We start from the raw sequence: 8,636 nt of genomic DNA, 5'->3' as shown, positions 1-8,636 counted from the left end.
ATATATATATATAATAATATATATATATATATATATTGTGTGATGCGCGGACGGACGCCCTTGGCCTAGCGATGTAACCATTGCCATAACGGTATATATATATATATATATATATCATAAAAAGGAGTCACCTTACAATTGACCATTTTATAGTCGTCAAGTTCCATTATATATATGTTTTTCTTTTTTTTTTTTTTTTTTTTTAAAAGAGAAAATAAAGAAATAAACCGTTTTCTAATAGCGATAGAGCCCTCTCGATGCGGGCTCTAGCGTGTGGTACATGGCCGCGACTGGAGTTAGGCGTCCGAGCCGAAGGCTTAATTATATCGCTTAATTACATGTATTTCTGGGAAACATTGGGCAAGTTCTAGAATTTACTACATCCAAATCAATTTTGTGTAATTACAAGACACATTCAAGCACTGTACATACGCTGTCCATTATAAAATACTCAATAGCACATTATAAATAAATGCAAGCGATTTTAGCGAGCAATAATCCATCTGTATTGTGGTTGGGTGGGAATGTGTTCTTCATTTTAACACTAAAAAAGGTTACTGCAGTGGTGATGGTCAGTACTTACATCAGTTTAACCTGATACTTAATTAATAAATCGCATACATTTCCCAAAGATGAACTGAAAGCAATTGGCTGCATCATACACTATTTCCCTTATAGAGTTCGATTTCTGTACAAAATAAATAAAAAGCACATTAAATTAGATCATTTACAAAATGACATATCCCTCACATCAGCCCTCAAACCGCTCACAAGAAGCAGTTTAAAATGTTAAAAATGCACCCCGTACTTTATTGTTGTTTTTTTATTTATTTATTTTTAAAAGTAATCTACAAATGCAGATATAGGACAGAAATACTGATGGTCTTCCTGGCTAGTCGAGACAGGTCAGGCTCAACGATGTACGAGGCCGAGTGGAGAGTCTCCTGACCTATGCAGGGGAACAAAAGCACTGGGATAAAGAGAATAAGAAATAAACACATAAAGAGGGCCTGGGGTCTCCCTCTCCCCCATCTGTAAGTGCCACCTTCAATAGGTTGAGTCAAATGACTAGCTTGAAAGTTGGGAGCAGGCTTTGCTCTCCGAAGTGGGAGACTGGTACAGGTGCAAATTACTAGATTTAGCAGGAGAATGGAAAACGAAATATAGTTAAAGTTATTTGGCCGTGAGTCCCCTCTGGTCATCGGGAACCTTCCTCTCGGAGGGCAAGGTGATGTAGTCAGTCTCTAAGGTCGGGAAGTGAGCTTCACATTCCCCCAAAAGAGGACCCCTGGCTCCCCGCAACAGCGACACCCTTGCAAAGAAGAGAGAAAATTGTTAGAAATGAAAGGTAATGATTATATATACATATATATGTAGAGAGATGGCCCCCCACTCCGGGCATGCTAGCTATACTAGCAGAGCAGCATACTCAGCACAGCGAAGAAAACTAAAGAGTGCAGAAAGACCTTGCCGCAGAATTGAGAGGCGATAGAGAATATCTGAAGTGACAGGGCGACTGGAGGGAGAGGGATGAGAAAAACTTTTTGCCATTCCTCTAAATAGAATGCAAACAGCAGGGTTAGAAGAGAGAGGACAGGGAATGCACGCTAGGCGATAATGGTATTGAATTCCTGCTAGATAAGTTTTGATAGTTCCCAGAGAGCATGCAGCTTGTCTTTTGCATGAACGGGAAAAGAATGAAATCCTGGTTGAAGGGGGAAGGGGAGAAGGAGCGAGGGCATCAGCCTTATAATCTTGAGCTGAAGACAAAAGATTGCAAATAGATTAATTTAGTTAGAAACCAGATTGCTGAGTGGAGGAATGAGTAGAGGGAAAGGCTGAGCTGAAGGAGTGAGATGTCTACAATGAGCAATCTGTAAACAAGAAAAGCATCAGCACTGTTATTATTATAATCTGTCCAGGCTCCAGCCCCCCAAAATAAACCAAGGTTGAACATAATCCTAAGAGCTTTATCTACAAAACTGATGAAGGTTCTGCAGGGTAATATTGATGATAAGTGAAAGTACTGATTATTGAGCAAGCATATTCCTGGATCAAGGCTGTTTGTCACATAAAACTAATTCACATTACCTAAAACATAAAAAAGATGGTTTAGCTGCTTTGTTTATTACATTCATAAGCTTTACCAGTAACCAGACATTGTTGGTTGACCAGTTTGTTTACAAAAATGAAGGTAAACCAACCGCCTACACGTCCATCCTTGCAGAAGCAAAGTACGTATGCTACAGTACATGTACAGTAAAGATTTAGGCTAAGTAAAGCAACACAAGAGAAAATGGAAACACTGTCACAGAGTATTTTGTATAACATTTTACAAAAAAATAATATTTTCAACACAGACTTGTTAGGTAACAACAGCATTTTATACTTTCTTCTGGCTTAAATTCAGACATTGCTAAAGCTGATTGTACCTCGCTTATTTCCCCAGAGCTCATCAAATTTAACAATATCGTCCATGTCATTTTTTTTTTTTTAAAACCGCCAAAACAATCTTGTAATAGTCAGCATATTTGCTTTTCCTAATTGTCAAAGCACTATCATCAGAGGCCATTCTCTTGTGTAGCCTCTGCTGCAGCCAGCTTTGACAGCCCTCAAGCTCCAGATCTTGGGCATTGTGGGATTCAGAGGTTAGTTAAGCACTCACTGTTGATTTACTGAGAGTGACTATGAATGAGAGTGTGTGAAAGGGTTTGGAGAAACACAATCAATTCTTCAACTTATGTCCTCTGTCTTATACTTACAGTATCATGAGCTCAGTGTGTTTTATCATTTGGGCTACAATCTGAAATCTGCCAGCAAAATAAAAAGCGATGTAGTATATATGTATCATATTGAACAGCTATAAATCATGAGTCTATTATAATAATCCAACCATTTTATATTTAATACCAGCACTTTAATAGTGAAATGAGGTCTGTGAAAAATAAGGTTTGATTTAGGGTGGCGATATATTTAGATCTGCTGCTATTTACAGTAGATCATTAAACTAGACACCCATATCAAATCAGCGATAATTACAAATTATCGCTGTATAATTACTGGCATAAGCCATAGGGTAAATCAGTGTTTGTGTTTTGGGTTTTTTTGGTGAGCTTGTAATTTTTTTTTTTATTATGATTATTAGAGATTTATTTTTTTTTTTTTAAGGATGACCTGTTACAATAGACAAAATCAGATAATTTTCTACCAAAGCAGGTTATGCTGTTCTGCTAAAAGAATGTTACACAATGCAGCTGCCATTCACTACCATTCCTCCATCTTTCTCAACATTTCAATCTGTGTCCAAATTAGAGCTAGAAATCCAGGTTAGAGCTGGACTGCCCCCTTCTGGCACTTTTTTCTGAAACGAGAGACAAAAGACAAGCCTATGTCAAGCCAAAATGTAATAATATACTGGATAACAATATTTTTTCTTTAAAATATGTGCTGATATGTATGATCACCAAAGATGTCCATTACTGTGATAAAATACATGTTAAATACCTTTCTGTTTACAATGTCATTTTGACATTTTTTCCTGCTTTTTAAATCGTGAAATGTATAAATGTGTTACATTAAAACTCTTATAATACATTTTTATAGATTAGTGCCTTTATCATATTGACCAATGCCATTGACCACTTCCCTAATATCTGCGTATGTTGTAAGTCAAAATTATAAAGAATCTAAAATATTGTTATGATATAATCATTAATCTGTTCGCTGGTCTTCACTGGCATTTATTTTCTGCCCTTGATCAGCAGTTTGTAATTAAATTTTCACAGCGGGAGGTTCTGATTCTTTCCACTGACACATCCAACCCTGCTGGCAGTATATTTCCACATATTTACTATGCTTGGACTGTGTATGGCACATTAAAAGGGGTAGAGTGTTAATATGTTTTTTTTTTATAATAGAAGACTGGCCATCACGATGCAAGAAACACTCCAGCTGAACTGGAAATGTCTGCACTGGTGCCAAAGGCATGATTGGTGAACATTGTTTTGTGAAAAGAATTAGAACGAATAGCAGCAGAGTAATATCAATAGTGCTGGATGTAATTATTTTCCAGATGAATTCAATATTTAATATGTCCATACCTGTATGTATTATGAATGGAACCTTCAAGGGTACACCACAGTCTCATTGCTTAACTGCATTTCCCAGCTACTAAACTATACAGCACGAGTTTCAGCTCTGATATGAACACAATAGAAAATCCTCTTATTACAATTAACACAACAACTGTATTATTTTACTATCAGACAGAGTTGGGGTGTTCTCCAATATGTTCAGTGCCACAGTGTATAATGCTGGTGAGAAAAGAAATAATTTTACAAAAAACATACTCTGCTATTTTATTAACACGGAAAGCAGGGGGCTTGTTAAATTCAGCTTCCCTCTTTGCTCTCCACCTACTCATGTTCTCTTTCAATCCAGTTTGTGTTTATGAATAATAGTCATTAACAAAAGGGCCATTCATTGCATGTTCTCTCCCCCTTAATGCAATTATCCTAACAAAGCCATGTAAACACGACACACAATGGTCACTGCACTGCTTTGGGCTATCATTACTGGAGACATGTTCCATGCATTTATGAACTAAAATGTGTTACAAAGACCTACAGCAGTGTGCCTTCTCTGAGAAACGTTGAAGAATCTTTTAAGCAGAACATGAATATGGAAAGGATCCTTTTCAATGAAAAGCGCAATAAGGAACACACGAAAAAACAAGAGCACCCCAGTTTAGTTTTTGGGTATATTAGCGTTACATTTGCAGGTTTGTTTTAATTAAAAATATATTGTCTTAGATTAGCCTCTTTATGGTTGCTTCTCTCCACTTTAGACTGTTTTTAAAATAATAAACATTATCACCATAAAATGTATATATTCAAACAGCCCTTCATTATGTCAAGCAAATAAAACCATTACATTTTCCATCATCACTACCCATTTAGCAGTACCGTAGAAAATTGATGGTCTGAAACAATATTAGCGTGTTGCAAAGCAGCGGTTATAATGTAAAACACTTATTCCGCAGGTAATTATTAAAAAAGAAAAAAAAATAGCTGTCAAAAATTGCTTCTTCTTTTAGTCTAAACCCTTTCATTTTCACTAGATTTCCTGTACAGTACAGTAAATACATCAAATGTTATGAACATTTTCAGTGCTCTGTAAACAAACAGAGAAGAAATGACTACATACTAAGCCAAGGGCTGGAAATTATAAAAAAATACAACTGATTAAAAAAGATGTAACCCTTAGTAACCTGCATCAAATTCATAAAGGGAATTTACAACAACAAAATATGCATTTTATATGAATACATTTGGGATAACATTAGATATCAAACAATTACTGACCTTACATGGACATAAGATCTTCAGCACAGTAAAAAAAAAAACAACAAAAAAATCAGCTTTTTAAAAGATTTTGAAGTAAAAGTACATGGTACAGTATAACAAAAAAACAATTCTACAATGTATGGGTTTTCCATAGGAACTGCACGATTTCTCTTGTTGTACTGTAATTGTAAGACTTGTACACTTTCTTCCATTAAGTATTTTGATGCTCTATTTGATTGAATTTATTTTAAATATGTATTTACTTTCACTCTCAAAACTGACAAATGGTGCTTTCAATTCATTTCAGTAAAATAAACTCTGGTATTTGTTTCATGAAATTCAACTTGAAAGTCAACCTTCTAGCCCAAAGGCCTATGCGTCGCATTCTAAGCTCCCCATCCCTTGTATACTGCAGTGACTCAGTGCTGTGAAATTAACACACAACTATACAAGGAATAAAACAGTGCCTTGTCCATATTCCGCTATATAAATGTAATCCATTTTGTTGCTTAATAATCCTAATGAGGCCTAGGGCTTAATATATGAAGTAGTGTGAGGAGTGGTGCTGTCAACTGTGAAAGAAAAATCATTGCCACACTAATCACAGTTATATTGCATTTCTCTCCTTCTTTTGCCTCCCAGCTAGTCCAAGATCTCATAGGAGGTCATGCAAAGTGCAGGCCTGTAATTGAAAAAAGGAAAAAAAAAAAACTCTTGCTTTTCAATGTTCTGCGACTCAGGTAGAAACGGGCATTTTTAACTGAAAGACTGACAAAGAATTACCCAGCAATTCATTGCATTCATATTCAGAGACTATGAAAATATACATTATTAGCAGTCGGTATTAGCATTAACAGAGAATGACATGCTTTAATACACCTCTCCTCTTTATACTGCTGTAGAGACAATTATAAGATCATGCTATGTGTGTCTTCCTCCTTATAACAGGAATATTAGTGCTAATGCAGTGTAATTATGGGGAAAATGTGAGCCACGACTGTACGGCCTTATAACCTGTTCCACAGTATAAAGGTCTGCCTTATAAAGCAGGAACACTGTATGCAGAATTACATGCTTCTAATAATGCCTTTGCCTCACCTATTGAAATATTACTATGCATACAAATGCAGTGTCATTTCTTTAATGAATTAATATTGAATTAAAATGTATTATCCATTTCAAAGTTCGGATGCTGTGTAGGATGCTTAAAATAAAGTTACAAGCCACTCCCGATACAGTGGGTCAAAGCAAATTCTGAGCTATGAAATGCCCTGTCAACATTAGGTACATCCTTTGTGGTTATCCCCATACGAATCAGTCAGAGCATGAAAGCAGGACACAAGTTGCCAAAGGCACTAGCATAGCAGTAACGTGCATTACCAATTTCTTTATAAAGAGACAGCTGTAATTTCTAAGCTATACCTTTATCCATCATTCTGGCTTCAGCCACAGACCTTGTATCACAATTTCTTATCTTTCTTGGAGGGGTAAGATGTGTTGTACAAAGATTTCACTCCTATTAAGACGTTTCCCTCCAAAGCCATGTCAAACTGATAGGCATTCAGCTCTGAGGTGAAATGACTTTTGACAAGCACACTTGACAGCCTGACCAGAATTGGAGGTAAACAGCCACCTGGTATGGAAAGGCACTGCTTCAGTCAGCCAGGAGGAAAGAGAATGACATTTCAGTGAGAGAAAAGACTGACACATCAGAGGATGCTGTGTGGCAGGTGTAGCTGGATAGCAAAGAGATGCCTCCCCTCTCCCACTACACTCATTATCTGAAGACACTTGCTCCTCTCCTCCTTCCAGCCAGTACAATACAAATGAATTTGTCATCTCAGCTTAGTCACTAAGCTGATTCCCCTCGCAGCACCTTCTCCAGTTTAACACACCGCTCCTCCTGCAGCTGCCTCTGTATAACCTGGAACATCATTGATGACAGAATCACCGCGGTTGCTTTTAAGAGTACCATCGATCCAATTAGAGCTGGCATAGCTTTGCATTGAGAGCTTCACTACTAGCTGACGAGGAGTTCCAAACAAACTTAATGGACAGTACGAAGCTCCGAGAGTGCACCCCAGTCCCATACAAGACCTCTCTTAAACGGTCTCTCAGTTGTGCTGGTGTGTCGGGCTTCGTAGAGACCGCCTAACTTATTTTACCTGTGACCCTGACATCCAGACTCAGAAGGCTACTACTGAGCCTCTTAGCATCCACAATAAATATCTGAAAAAAAATGTGATTCATTGATTCATATACATTCTAATTCATCGCCACTGCAGGTTTGTCAGGCTTACCTGGGCCCTGTGGAGTCTTTTTAGCTCTTCTTGCTGTGCCTGATGTTGGACGACCTGCCTCCTCTTTCTTCTGAAGCTGTTACTCATCTGAACAGACAATTAGACACAATGTTTTGGAAATCCTGAGAACAGGCTGGTCTGAACACACAGGAGCAAACTCCCACTGCCTGCCATGTAAAAAAACTGATCAGCTTCAAACGTCCCTGGCTTTAAAAAGAAGTCCACAGCTCAATCTAAAACCATACTGTAGTAACAAAAGATGTTGCATGCATCTCTCTGTGACACATGTTGTAAAATGACATAGTAAATACAGAATTCACAGTTAAATTTGCTTGAAGTTGAATGGAAGTTTTCTATGTTGATTTATTTATATGTGAATAAAAGTATTAAGGGGATTATCATGTGTTAGTTCATATGTAACAGCAATGTTGATTAAGCACTAGAAAAGTGTTGATAAATAGGGCCCATGCTGATACAGATCATACCTGATGACTCCATTGTCTTACAAGCACATTCACGATTTCTGCGTAACAGAAGGTACCTTTAGTTTTGAAGTAGGTTTCTCCTCAGGGTCCTCACTGGTGGAGCTGTCCTCCTGGTGGTTTATGAAACTTCCCACAGGCAGCTGACTGGGGCCTAAAATGTTGAAGGCAACAGAAACGTCTTCTTGGGGCTACTGTGAATCTGAATGTGGGTTCTTGCAACACACTTTGCAGCGTTTTGAGAGAGAGGAACTTCAAAAGGTGGAAAATATAGTAAGAAGAAAGAAAAGACATGGAAGCAGAGACTGAGACTTAATGAATACTTATTTGACCAGTCATGCTTTTAGTACCAGTGTACTTACTCATTAATTAGGTATTCCTAAAGCACATTGCTAAGATAATTAAATGAAAGCAATGCAACTGTCACTGGGTAGTCTGCACTGAACTGTAGCTGTGCTGACAATAAAAAGAAGCACTAATAGGCTGCCTAGAGGCTTTTGCAAGCTGCC

At 37.5% G+C, this 8,636-nt stretch overlaps 1 long non-coding RNA gene across 1 annotated transcript; it reads right to left on the bottom strand.

The window, feature by feature from the left end:
- Window positions 1–524: 524 nt before the first annotated feature.
- On the bottom strand, window positions 525–8,601 carry LOC121294401. Its single transcript, XR_005946784.1, has 3 exons — window positions 8,187–8,601; window positions 7,646–7,732; window positions 525–3,361 (listed from the first exon to the last, which is right to left on the bottom strand). It is a non-coding gene; the product is annotated as an uncharacterized LOC121294401 (long non-coding RNA).
- Window positions 8,602–8,636: the final 35 nt, after the last annotated feature.

Source organism: Polyodon spathula, chromosome 19, assembly GCF_017654505.1.
Source record: "Polyodon spathula isolate WHYD16114869_AA chromosome 19, ASM1765450v1, whole genome shotgun sequence".
NCBI lineage: Eukaryota > Metazoa > Chordata > Actinopteri > Acipenseriformes > Polyodontidae > Polyodon > Polyodon spathula.
The sequence above is the reverse complement of the archived record's forward strand: the minus strand, read 5'-3'. Positions and strand labels throughout refer to the sequence as shown.